We start from the raw sequence: 14,282 nt of genomic DNA, 5'->3' as shown, positions 1-14,282 counted from the left end.
ACAGGACATGTCCTAGCTATATTAGGGGAAAGGGTGAGACTTGAGATACAAAAAGAATAATTTTTATTGAGCATCTGCCATCAGATCTACTTCAATACAATACTATGAGTTGGTTCCTATTGGCCCCATTTTACAAGGGGCGTAAGGAGCGTGTCCCAAACACACGGTATGTGTGCAAAGCCAGCATGCACTTGTAGGTATGTCTGGGGACAAAGCCCGTGCTGATTGCAGAACACCACAGTCCAGAGCTTCATCACACTGCAGCGGTCACAGGTTTTCCGACTGGAGTGAACCAGGATGATTCCAGACTGCTCATGACAAATGAGAACAGAGCCCCGGGAGTATTACTCCCCACCGTCACAGCTATTTCTATTTCAGGCTCGCTACCTATAGTGATTTGCACTGTCAACTTGTTTAAGCCAGAACGACCTTTCACAGAAAACCCCTTCCTGTGTGGTTGTGCTTTTGAGTTAGCCGAAAGAGGAAAGCTTGGCCTTTCGGATTGACTGGTTGGTGACAGCTCTGATTCTCCAACTTACCCTTTCAAACTTTCACTTCACCAGCCCCTCCTACAATTGCACAAGGTCTAATTCCTATAAGAAATCCCTTATTCGTAGCTCTTTGTGGTCTGCTTCCCTGATTAAACCCTGACTATACAACACCATGGGGCACTGTGGAGAAGAAATGGGGTGGGAAGAGTTCCAGAGGTGGCCAGGGGCTATCTACTGCCCAGTGCCCAGAGATTAGTACGTGCCAGCAAGTTGGCACTTTATAAACTGTAGGCCATTTTGGTTGCCGATATTTTGATAGCCGCAAATCCAAGGGTTAAAACATTGTTAAATCAAAGTGCCCTTTAGAAATGCACTGCATGGAACTCAGCCACTTTCCACCACAGCTCTCTCGCCCAGCTCAGTTACTGGGCCAGGAGACCCTGCACCCCACCTCCCACCTGGCTCAGCTCAGATGGAAACTGCATGGCCCAGGAGTCGAAGTCTGGCCGCTCGTCCTTGCTCTGACCCCCTAAATAAGGCATAACCTTTCAGGGCTGGTTTCTTCTTCTACCATTATAGAAGTGAATTCAAATAATTTCTGAGGTTCCTTAGAAATAAATTTTTATGAAAAGTAAATTTAAACTCACTAGTAATTCCTAGCACATAAGCAGAAACTGCAGTCGACCAAACGAATTTTGTCAAATATATGGATTACTACGGAGGAAAGAAGGCTGTTAATGAAACCACTAATCCTCAGACTTGAGCTTCCGCGGCATTCCTCCTGGCGAACACCGCAGAAAGCAGATTTAGAACCTGCTGCTCTTACTGCAAGAAGGTGAATTGAATTTCCCCAGAACTAACCCTACAGGTTGCGAGTCCACTCCTTCTCCCATTGCTTTTAATATCTTGGCTTTACCAGTTCTATTTTTTTGGGGGGGGGGGCGGTTTGTCTGCTCTGTTGCACTATTTGAGATGACCCCTGTGATCTGGAGCTTCAGGCAGAAATGTGAAGGAAGCAAATAGACTGTCGCCTCAAGAACAAGCAGCTTTACGAGTGGGGTATCTGGATAGCAGAAAGCCTGGGAGTTCAGGGTTGGAGAGCACCTTGGAGATCATCTCAACCAGGGGTTCCCAAGCTTCCAGTTTGGATCCTAACTTTGGGCCCCCAAGCCAGTGCCACGTTGGCTACATCCAAAACCCAGAAGCATCTTCTACAGATTCTTGGGCTCCTATCCCCGGGGTGGGGCCCTGGAATCTATATTTTTAAGTTTCCCACCTGTTGCTAGGTTTGAGAAAAGTGATCGGAAAGAATCATCGCCCAGGATTTATATTGTCATTACAGAACTTCCAGTGCTAATCAAGGTAGAGTAAGCCCATCATAGCCCCCCTCCCCCATCAATTCTAATACAACCTCTGGACAGAACACAAAAGCAACCAGTTGAGGGCTCTGAAAAGTAAACAGGAGCAAATGGATTGAGCAGGGAAGTCCCAGCTTGAACAACTGGCATGGCAGTGAGCGCGCTTTTTCTTTTTTGGCTTTAATCTGAAGGTGGGCTGAGTCTTGGAACTGCACTACAGGTTCAGACAGCAAAGTACTGAAAGAAACCTCCTTTTCTAGCTTGAGGATCAGGAAAATAGGCCCCTGAAGCTGAAGAGTATAGGGGAATGCCTTGAAATTTTCTATTTCTGGTTTTTCTTTTTCTCTTTAATGCCAGCCCTAGTCCTGAAGCTTCACTCTCATGGTGGCAGCAGCAGTGGGACCTGAAACCCCGAGACAAACCATCAGTTTACAGGAATTCATTAAAGGAGCCTCAATGGTTTGAAGAGTATGGGAAGGATTCCTATTATTTTCTCTCTCTCTTTTGTCTTTTGAGTTGCCCTAAAGGCATCCTAGGTGCTTAGAGTTGTGTGAAAGCACATGGGCTAAATTCTGAAAGAAACACTGGCTCTCTAGCCAGAGGGCTGGGAAAGAAGATCCCTGGGAGCCAGAAAGTGTCGGGGTAATTCCAAGGATGAGAAAGCTGCAGAAGGAAATCCCTTCATTCTGTGTGAACAGCCTCAGACTCACCCGAGTTACACACGCACAAAACAGGCCCAAAGAAGAACAGAAGTGCCTTTGAGAACTAAACTATCGTATAATTCACTGCCCAAGTAACAGATTAACACCTGAATGGGGCATGTGTTGGGCAGACACATGGCACAGCAAAAGCTCTGAAAACTGATATTGGAACTACCACTCTCAGAAGGCAAGACACAACTTGAGGTATGAGCCTAACCAGGTACATTGCTTGTTAAAATAAACAAACAAATAAAAGTTAATGCTCTCCAGGGGATTTTAAAAAGACCCAGAATCTCACAACATCATATTCAAATTCCAGAATACAATTCAAAATTACTTGATTCACAAAAAAGCAAAACACAAAGAAATAAGAAAATCTACCCAGTTCTCAAAGGAAAAGACCACCAACAGATGCCAAATCCAGGATTATTCAGGTGTTGGAATTATAATGATTTTAAAGGGACTGTTATAGCCATGCTCCATGAAGTAAAGATGAGCGCTCTTGAAATACATGGAAATATAGATGTTCTCACCAGAAAATAGACACTATTAAAAAGAACAAAGTGGAAATTTTAGGCCTTAAAAATACAGTTTCTGAAATAAAAAGAAATTCACTGGGTGGACTCAATAGCACAAACAAAAATTAACATTCTTCAGAGATTTTAGTAGGACCCAGGATCGATACAGAATCCAGAAATAAATCCATGCAAATTTAGTCAATTAACTTTTTTCACAGAAGCGCAAAAGGATTTCAATGGAGAAAGAATAGGCATTTCAGCAAGCAGGGTTAGGACAGTTGAACATCCATACACACAAAAAAGTGAACCTCGATGTACACCTCTCACATCATATAAAAATAAACTCAACATGAATAATATGCCTAAATATAAAATGTAAACCTATCAAGCATTTAAAAGAAAACGTAGGCAAAAATCTGTTACTTTGGCAAAAAGTTCTTGAACACAACCTCAAAAGCATGATTCATAAAAGACAAAAATTATTACACTGGCTTCCTTCAAAATAAAAAATGTACTCGTAACATTTTTTAAAAATGTTTTTAAAATTAGAAGACCAGTCATTGACTGGGCAAAAACATTTGCAAATCACACATCTGGCAAAGTACTTGTAAGAATATATAAAGAACTCTCAAAACTCAACAGTAAGAAAATCTAATTTTTTTAAATCAACAAAAGATCTGAGCAGTCAGTTTACTAAAGAAGATATGTGGATGGATGGCACACACAAAAATTCTCAACATTATTGTTCATTGAGGAAATGCAAATTTAAACCACATTAAAATACCACTATTAGAATAACTAAAAATTTAAAAACAAAAAATTGACATACCAAATGCTGGTGAGGATGCAGAGCAGCTGGAACTCTCATTCATTGCTGAATACAAAATGGTACATGTGCTTTGGAAAACAATCTGACAGTTTCTTATAGTTAGGCATGGCTTACCTTATGACCCAGAAATCCCACTCCGAGGTATTTACTTCAAAGAATGAAGAGTTATGTTCACACAAAACCCTGTATATGAATGTTTATAGCATACTTCTATTCACTCCAAAGTGAAAACAACCTGAGTATTCTTAGCATTCGTCCTACGTGGTGTTCTCCGAGCTTCCTAGATCTGTGGTTTGACGTCTGACATGAATGTGGGGAAATTCTCAGTCAATATTGCTTCAAATATTTCTTCTGTTCCTTTTATCTTCTCCTTCTAGAGTTCCCATTATGCATATGCTACACCTTTTGTAGTTGTCCCACAGTTCTTGGATATTCTGTTTCATTTTTTTTTCAATCTTTTTTCTCTTTGCTTTTCAATTTTTGAAATTTTCATTAACACATCCTCATGCTCACTAATTCTTTCCTCAGTTATGTCCACTCTACTAGGGAACCCATTGAAGTCATCCTTTATTTCTATTACCATGTCTTTGATTTCTAGCATTTCTTCTTTTTTAGAATTTCCATTTCTCTGATTACATTGCCTATCTGTTATTGCATATTGTCTATTTTTTCCATTAAAGCTCTCAGCATATTAACCACAGTTGTTTTAAATTCCTGGATTTATAACTCTAACATCCTTGCTATACCTAAATCTGACTGTAGCTGGACATGATATGTTGAGTAAAAAAAACACAGTACTGGTTCCCATGGAAGTTTATACCTGTGGGTTTCTGCTCCTAAATTGTGATTCTCTGTATCCACCTCTTTGTCTCCCCAATGGGGGGGGGGGCAGCAGTTTGTCCTGTTATCTCAATCTTCTAATGGATCAAAGAAAAGTTGTTGATTTTCAGTTTGTTCAGCTTTGTACTTGTTTGAATGGAGTGATGACCTCCAAGCTCCTTACATGCCAGAATGGAAATAAAAGTCCCTCCAATATTCTTCAAGTGGTGAATAGATGGACGCTGTGGTAGACCTATACAATGGAACATAACTCAGCAATAAAAAGGAACAAATCATGGATGAGTCAACCACATGGATGAACCTCAAATACATTATGCTAAGTGGACGAAACTTGGTTCAAAAGGCTGGGCACTGTGATTCCATTTATATAACATTCTGGAAAAGGTAAAACTATAGAGTTAAAGTACAGATCAGTGGTTAACAGTGGTTAGGGATTGGGGTGAATTTGACTACAAGAAGTACATAAAAAATAATTTGGAGACGATGGTGGAATTATTCTGTATCTTGATTGTGGTGGTGGTTATGTGAGTCCATGCCTTTCTCAGAATTCATAAAACTGTACATAAAGAGTACATAAATTTTTAAAAATTAATTGCCATTATAATACCCCATTCTAGGTTGTTTCCAAACTCTGCTTGAGGACTTCCTATGATGGGGAATTAATCTTTTCAGAGACCACTGATCCTATTAATACAATACCGTGAATGGGTTACAGGTTACCAAGATATTAAACATCTCAGCCCTCAGGCAGTCAGGAGTCATTGGACTACTCTTTTCCACAGTGAGCTCTAAAAATGCTCTCATTTTCTATTACTGCCACAAAGTGAAAAATAATTCACTATATTATTCAATAGCTCAAAGATTTTCTTCTATACTGAAACAATATCAGCCTACCTGCAGCACCTATCCTCATTGGTCCTAAGTTTTCCCTTTCTTGGAACCAATTTTCTCCCTCCTTATATATATGACAGTTCATCAGATATTTGGAGATTTGCTACATGTTTTCATATTCCCACCATCACCAATTTTTCTCTGAGTACACGTGTCTGGTTCCTTGGGCTATTCCTCATATGGCGTGTTCATTATTTCCCAGAACATAATCTTCATTGTCAATATTTCTACCCAATCTCCCAAATAAAACATGACATTTAAATTTTAATTAGCATAGGATCTATAAGGAAAAATTTTTGTTTATTAAAATCAGCCCCATGGTATCTGCCTTCACACATATAGCAGAGAATGCATAATGCAATCTTCCTTTGCAGACTGAAAATATTACAGGGTCTCATGGTTATCAAGCCTTGTGGTCTAACTGTACTGGTTCTATAGCCTCTGAGAGTTTTTGCAACACTTTCAAATCCTATTGAGGGAGTATTGGGGGAGAACTCACTAGAAGAAAGTTGAAACATCACCAAACAAATCAACAATAACTATAACACAAACACATCTATATAAAAGATCCACATCTATAAAAATATCCACAGTTGTCATACCACATACTTGGCCACCCTCCAGCACTATGGCATTCTGTTACTAGAGCTCCTTACTACACCGACCACTTAAATAATCATGAGGCAAGGTCCCCCCATCTTCCAGTAAACAGGAGACCTTTCTTAGGTTTTAGCTAATCCTCTCAGGAAGTTTTTTTTCAATTACAAAGCATCTTGCCATGTACTTAGTTCGCATTCCAGTGGACAGACATTGCCATCACAGAATATATATTCAGTAAGAAATAAGTTTTATCTCCTGTGGATTTATGGAACATTAGTTGGAATCCCTTGGTCTCTGACTTCAGCTGTAGCAAAAGTAGCTTTAAGAAATTGGGTTTGCCCTGCTGGGCATGGCTCTGCAGTTGAGCGTCGACCTAGGATCCCGGCGATCGGGGTTCGATTCCCGGTCAGGGCACATGCCCAGGTTGCAGGCTCGATCCCCAGTCAGGGGCATGCAGGAGGCAGCCGATCAATGACTCTCTCATCATTGATGGTTCTATCTCTCTCTCCCTCTCCCTTCCTCTCTCTGAAATCAATAAAGATATATTAAAAAAAAAAAAAAAGAAATTGGGTTGAAGTCAGCCAACCCTAGACATTCCTTCAATGGAACACACATTGCAAGTTACAACTTAGATCTGACCACAGATGATTTTTCTAACTTCTATTTCTATTAATTCTTAGGTTAGGTCAAGGAAATACAAATAGAACAAAGCCTGTTTCTACAGGCTAGGAAGAAATTTCTGGATAAGGGGAATTTTTGCTAAAGCAATTCAAAAGTAGAATTTTGCTTGAATGGATCTTTAAAAATGAAAAGAACAGCTCTGCAAAAAGACAATGACCAAAGAAGAGAAGGCAAACCACAGACTGGGAGAAGTTATTTGTAAAAGGCATCTGATAAAGGACTGTTACCCAAAATATACAGAGAACTCCTAAACTCAACAATAAGAAAATTAATAATTCAATTTAAAAAATGGGCAAAATCCCTGAACAGATACCTCACCAAAGAAGATATACAGATGGCAAATAACACATGAAAAGATGTTCAATATATATGCCATTAGGGAGCTGAAAATTAAAACGAGATACCACTACACACCTTTTGCTGTCAAGAATGTAGAGCGACAGGAACTCTCCCTCACTGCTGAGGGGAACGCAAAATGGTGCAGCCACTTTGAAAGACACTTTGGTGGTTTCTTACAAAACTAAACATACTGCCCTGGCCAGGTGGCTTGGGTGGTTGGAGTGTCGTCCCACACACCAAAAGGTTGTGGGTTCAATTCCCGGTCAGGGCACTTACCTAGGCTTCAGGTTCTATCCTCGATCAGGGGTACATGGAGGCAATCGGCATTTCTCTCTCACATCGATTTTTCTTTCTCTCCCTCTCTCTCCCTTCCTCTCTCTTTAAAATTACACACATACACACATATCTCTCTCTCTCTATATATATATATAGAGAGAGAGAGAGAGAGAGAGAGAGAGTCAGGTGAGGATTAAAAAAAAAGACAACATCCTGTTCCCATACAATCCAGCAATCACACTCCTTGGTATCTACCCAAAGGAGCTGAAAACTTATATTCACAGGTGTTTATCAAAGTTTTATTCATAATTTCCAAAGCTTGGAAGCAACCAAGATGTCCTTCGTGGCTAACTTAGTTAGATGGCTGATGAACTTTGGTACATCCAGACAATAGAATATTATTCAGCACCAAAAAGAAATGAACTATCAAGCTATGAAAAGAAACGGAGGAACTTCAAATGTGTATTACTCAGCGAAGGGAGCCAATCAGAAAGGCTACGTACTATGTGATTCCAACCATGACATTCTGGAAAAAGCAAAACTAGGGGCACAAGAAAAAGGTCCGTTTTCCGAGGTTACGGGGGAAAGCGGGTGAAACAGAGAGCACAGAGGATTCTTAGGGCACTGAAACTACCCTATGACACTATCACTGTGGATACATATCAATATACATTTGTCAACTCACCAAATACATGCACGGCCCACGGACACAGACAATAGTGTGGGGAAGGCGAGTGGGGGCGGGAGGGGGACTGGGTGGAGGTGGGCAAAGGAGGGGTAGGGAAATGGGGGCATTTGTAATAGTCAACAATTTTTTTTTTTTTTAATATATCTTTATTGATTTCAGAGAGAGGAAAGGAGAGGGAGAGAGAGAGACAGAAACATCAATGATGAGAGAGCATGTGCATGGGCATGTGCCCTGACCGGGAATCGAACCCAGATCGCCTGGATCCTAGGTCGACGCTCAACCGCTGAGCCACGCCCGGCCAGGCTATAATAGTCAACAATTTTTTAAAAAACACCAAGAGTGAGCCCTAATGTAAACTGGGATTTGGATGATAACGCCGTGTCGGCAGAGGCCCGCTGACTGAATGGGCCACTCTGGGACAGGGTATCACACTGGGGGGCTGGGGGGGGCAGAGGGCATATGAAAACTCTCTGCCTTCCGCTCAATTTTTCTCTGAATTTAAAATTGCTCTAAAAAATAAAGCCAATATATGTATTTTTAAATGGGTAGAACAACATTTCAGCATATTGGAGGGGGGGTGGCGCTTTCAGGTTTCTTGTTATACAAAAGGAAACTGTCACAGCACCCAGCAGGAGCCAGTGGCAGGCTCCTTCACCATCTTGAGGATTTCCAATTTTCTTTGTACCTGTGACATATTGTAAGAACGCCTTCCCTAAAGACCTGAGCTTAAAACTCCGCAGCCAAGCATCGCTCCTTCCTCTCGAAACTGTCTTCATTATGACCTGACTACTTTGTCCCCTCCCTCATCTTTACAAACCCAGCAGAGCAACTGTTTTTTCTGAGGTCTTTTTCTTGCCTAATGTGTAGCCTTTCAACTTTAAAGGGACAGGCCCTGATGTTTTGCTAGTTTGGGTTGGTTGGTTGGTTGGTTGGTTAGTTGGTTTGTTTGTTTTTCTCCTGTATCATGAACTCTCACTTCACAGAATATTTTGTAGTCTTTCTAACACCTAAATTTTATGTAATGGGACCTCAAGTAAGACAAGATAGAACATCTGCTCCTGTTACTAAGGAATCATCACACTCAAAGGGAAATAAAGACTTAGTTTTTCTAACTAGAAAAGAAGAATCATCACATTTTAGAATTAGAAGACACCTTAAAAGTCATTTTACCCAGCACGAATATTTATAAATAATCAGAAAGGGGAGCTGACTTGTCAAAGGGCACACGGCTAAGCTAATAACAGAGCTAAGCCTAGAAACCCGCATCTGTCCACTCCTATCCGGTGCTCTTTCCACTTTAGCCACAGCACAGACTATTTGGGAAAGCCAATAAAAGTCTTCCAGCTATTCTAAAAATGCACCCAATTCTTACTTGAACAGTTCAGGAGCAGTGACTATGTGCTTAACTAATTGCTTCTTGCTAAATTTGTGCTCTCTCTCTTGCTGCTTATCTCAGATCTGGTAGGAATTTAGTCCTTTCACAACCTCTCAAATCCACTCAGTTACATGAATAAATTCAACCCCAAATTTCAAATGCCTACCAGTTGCCAGCTCCAAGGACAAATATCAACAAGGTGCTCTCTGTTCCCTAAGAGTCCACCATCTCATGAGCCAAAATAACACGTGAACAACCAGCCACACAGTTCCTTGTGATGAGAAGTGTGACGGGAGTGTTAGAGGCTTGGCAGGGAGAGTGGCACATCCTACCTGGCAGGGGTGGAAGTGGGCACTGAGGAGGCGGCATCTGAGCTGCTCGTGGAAGGATGAAGATTCCACCAGAGGGGGCTAGTTAAGGAGGCAAAGAACATTCCAGGCAGAGGATGGATCATGAGCAAAGCAGAGAGGCATGAAACTGCTCGCTATTTTTAGACAACAGCGATTAGACTGGAGAGGCTGGAAGATAGGATAAGGGAAAGTGGGGTGGTGGGAGAAAAAGTTGGAAAGTTAATTTGGGGCAAGATGAAGAAACAAATGCTATGTCAAAGATTTTTTTTTTTTTAATTCTCACCTGAGGATATGTTTTTATTGATTTTAGAGAGAGAAGAAGAGAAAGGAGAGTGAGAGAGAGAGAAACATCAATACGAGAAAGGGGTGCCTCTTGTATGCACCCCAACCGGGAATTAAACCCGCAACTGGGGTATGTGCCCTGATCGGGAATCAAACCTGCGACCCTTTAGTGTACAGGACGCTGCTCCAACTAACAGAGCCACACCGGCCAGGGCCCATGTCAAAGATTTTAAACATGATCTTATAGTAACAGGGTGTCAACAGTGCTCCTCAAGCTGAAGGGTGACATCATCAGAACCTGTGTTTCGAATAAGGACTCCAGGAGCAGCGTGAGACATGGAGAGAGGTGGGGAAAACTCCCTGGGAGGCTTCGGGAAACGTCTAGGCACATACTTGAACCAGAGCAATGAGGAGCAGGGCTAAAGAGAAGAGCTGGGATCAAAGGATTGTTGAAGTATCTGTTGCTGACACACGTGAACAGTCATGGACTCTACTCAACTCGTGGAAAAACCTTCTAAGAAAATCATCCCATTGATCCACTTCTGAACCTCTGTGAGTTGATTGCATTTGTCAATTTGCTGGCCTTGCTCAGGTCAGGAGCTTGGACGGCTTTGGGCTTCTCCTAGAGGCTTTGTACTGGCTTAATAACAAATGTAGGAACAGCCTCTACTGAACCCCCGGGACGACCGATGTAAAGCTCTGCTAATCTCTCAGCACAAGATGATGTTGAGCTGGTTTGCTGGCTGTGGAGGTGCTCGGACCTGCAGTGGTTCTGGGATCTGCAGTGTCCTCTCTCCCAACTGAAGGACGCCCACCAGATCCGTTAGAATTTTCGCAGGGCATTGGCTCTGGAGCAGAGAACCTGGTTCAGCTCCTGACTTTACCATTTAGTGGCTGTGTGACCTAACCTCTCAAGTCAGGTTCTTTACCTGCAAAAAGGAAATAATAACACCTATATCTTCCCACTGCTTGAGAGAAAGACAAACAGACATAGAGGGACAGAGAAAGAGAGGAAAGAGATCATAACTGAGAGAAACGCATGGCAGAGCTTTTAAGCTGAATGCAGTATGTAAAGAACACTGTTATCACTAAAATCAGCAAGTGATGAATGGCCATAAAAACAAGAACAATTTTTAAAATGTGGATGATGCAAGTAAATCAGCTATTTGTTTCATCAACTCTCACTTTCATTTCAGTAAAGATGACAATATTTATGTTTATCTCTTGGGGGGAAAATAACCATCTTGATACATTTAAGTGTTGCTTTGCCCATTTCTCTGCCTTTCATGGATGGGACACATGGCCAGGAGCAACCTTTGAATGATAGTTTTAAATTTTCTGTCTTTGAAATAAGAACCAATGACAAATGTCAGACTCCTGGTGCACAGAAATACTGAAAAGCCCTGGTAACTCCCAGAATGTAGCTGATATTGAATACATTAGGATCCAATCATGTTTCTTTTCAGAGTGATTTGGATGAGCAGATGGAAGCTGAGATTCCAGGCCTCTAAGTTCAACCGCATATTCTTTCTTTGTCTGGCATGGTTTACAGCAGTGGCTTCCAAAGTTGAAGTGGACCAGCACCTGAGGGAGCGTGTGTAACAATACTGGAGTATGAGAAAATGGATTGGAACTTCCATTACATTTAGTTTTATATTTTTAGTATATAGTATAAATATAGGTACACACATATGTATATATGTGTGTATGTGTATGTATTACTCAAACATGTTTACTGAGGGGACCACAATCAAACAATTTGGGAACCACTGTTGTAAAAGGGGTTTGGAGTTCGATCTGGGTTTAAAGTTCTCTGTCTCCTTAGTGAGCTATTTCCAAATAACTTACCAGATTTCAGTTATTTTAGGGGAATGAAGAGAAAGCAGTGGACGTGAGGCCTGACATTACCACTGACTCACTGCTGACTCACTGTGTGGCCCTGGAGAAGTTACTTAGCCTTCCTGAGCTACATTTATTTCATTTCTCATTCAGACAATGGGTATAATAATACCTTCCTTACAAAGTTTTTATGAGGATTAAATAGAATAATTTTTGTTCTGATTTGGGGTTTGGAAGCACTGCTCTAAGGCACGTGTTCAAGATTGCCCTCTTCGTCCCACCTCCCGCTTGCCGAATCTTCTTCGTGTCCTCTATTTCTCAATGGCTTACTCATTTATGGTTATTCTGAAGGAAAATGGGACAGGAAGAGAGGGTTCTAGTCCTAATATTACCATTTACTTACTGCTGAGTCAACATCAGCTAGTATTGACTGAGCACCCTGCTGTGTCTCTGACACATGCTTTAAATTATCTACTCTTCATAGAATTCAAAAGGGATTTGCTCCATTTTCAGATGAAGAAGCCCAGTGGTACTGTCCAAGGGACTTCTGCAATGATGGAGACATGCTCTATCCAGGCTGTTCAATGTGTAGGTGCTAGCCAAGTGTGGGCATTAAGCACTGGAATATGGCTGCTGTGACTGAGGAAGTGAATTTTTAATTTTCTTTACTTTTAAATAATTTCAGTGTAGATAGCTACATGTGACTACTGGCTGCTGTATTGCACAGAACAACTCTAGAGACTGTTGAACTAGCATCCACATGTAAGGCAAAATTAAGACTGTCAAAGGTTGAATTGTGTCTCCCCAAATTCATATGTTGAAGTCCTAACCCCTAGTCCCAGAGAACGTGATTGTATTTGAGGACAGTTCCTTTAAAAGTAAAATGAGATCAGATGAATGGGCCACAATCCAACATGACTGGTGTCTTTATAAGAAGAGGTGATTAGGACACAGACACACACAGGGGAAGACCTTCTGAAGACATGGAGAATATGGCCATCTACATACAAGCCAAGGAGACAGGCCTCAGAAGAAACCAACCTTTCTGACACGTGATCTTGGACTTCTAGTCTCCAGAACTGTGAGAAAATAAACTTTTGTTGTTTAAGCCACCTAGTGTAGGGTGTTTGTTACAGCAGTTCTAGCAAACTAAAAGAAAATCTTTTCAATTATATGACAATTTAGTTCACTTACAGCAAACTCTTTCAATGAATTCATCAAGAATGCATTCCAATGTCATCTCAATAAATTTAATAAAAAAGAATGCATTCTCTCTCTCCCTCTCTCTCCCTGTGTGTGTGTGTGTGTGTGTGTGTCTCACACACACAAACAGAATTTAAAATGTAAGATACAAAAAAATATACAAGGAATAGTAGTTGAATGAAGAAAGCAGTAAAATTTATAATTAGGTTCAGATAACCACTGATGCATAAGGAACAAAACTAATTACAACCTGGAACTAAAATCCCAGATAATCTACGTGTGGGAGGTGGTGGGCAGGAAGTTTCGCATCCCATGGAAGAAACAGAATATAGCTACCAATTAAATCTAGATGTCAATAACAAATATATATTTATTGTAGCATTAGTTTTTAAATTAGAGAGAATCATTTCTAATCATAAGAGAAAAACATGACACAATGAAAACTATTAAAAGTCCAGAAAAGAGCCCTAGCCAGTTTGGATCAGTGGTTAGAGTGTCAGCCCATGGACTGAAGTAAAGGGTCCCGGATTAGACTCTAACCAAGGGCACCTACCTTGGTTGCAGGCTCGATTCCCGGCCAGGTCAGGGTGTCTCTCACCTCAATGTTTCTCTCTCTCTCCCCCCTTCCACTCTCTCTGAAAAGCAATGGAAAAAATATCCTCCGGTGAAGATTAAAAAGAAAAAAGGCCAGAAAAGAAAAAAAGAAACACTATGAAAATATAACAAAATGAGATGAAAGGAGTAATTCCATATGTATCCAAAATCACTGTAAATGTGAATGAGCTAAAATCCCCTTTTAAAGGTGACTCAAGTTAGTAAAACCCAAAATATTGTCAGTTATTAACTCTGGGAAGGAGAGTAGGATTATGGGTGGAAACTTTTATATTTTGCCCTAAACATATTTTTGTTTGTTTAGTCTTTCCCAATAAAAATGCATTCCTGTGCTGTATAATTAGAATACCTTTTTTAAGAGCCAGAGACATTATAGTCAATCCCAGATTCCTGGCTCCGTAAATAATTC

The 14,282-nt window shown here is 40.9% G+C and overlaps 1 long non-coding RNA gene across 1 annotated transcript; it reads right to left on the bottom strand.

The window, feature by feature from the left end:
- Positions 1-4,371: 4,371 nt before the first annotated feature.
- On the bottom strand, positions 4,372-14,031 carry LOC308565241. The gene is made up of 3 exons (XR_014000016.1): positions 13,815-14,031; positions 9,920-11,148; positions 4,372-4,969 (listed from the first exon to the last, which is right to left on the bottom strand). It is a non-coding gene; the product is annotated as an uncharacterized lncRNA (long non-coding RNA).
- Between the last annotated feature and the right edge of the window lie 251 nt (positions 14,032-14,282).

Source organism: Miniopterus schreibersii (genome assembly GCF_964146895.1).
Source record: "Miniopterus schreibersii genome assembly, chromosome: 12".
Classification (NCBI taxonomy): domain Eukaryota; kingdom Metazoa; phylum Chordata; class Mammalia; order Chiroptera; family Miniopteridae; genus Miniopterus; species Miniopterus schreibersii.
The sequence above is the reverse complement of the archived record's forward strand: the minus strand, read 5'-3'. Positions and strand labels throughout refer to the sequence as shown.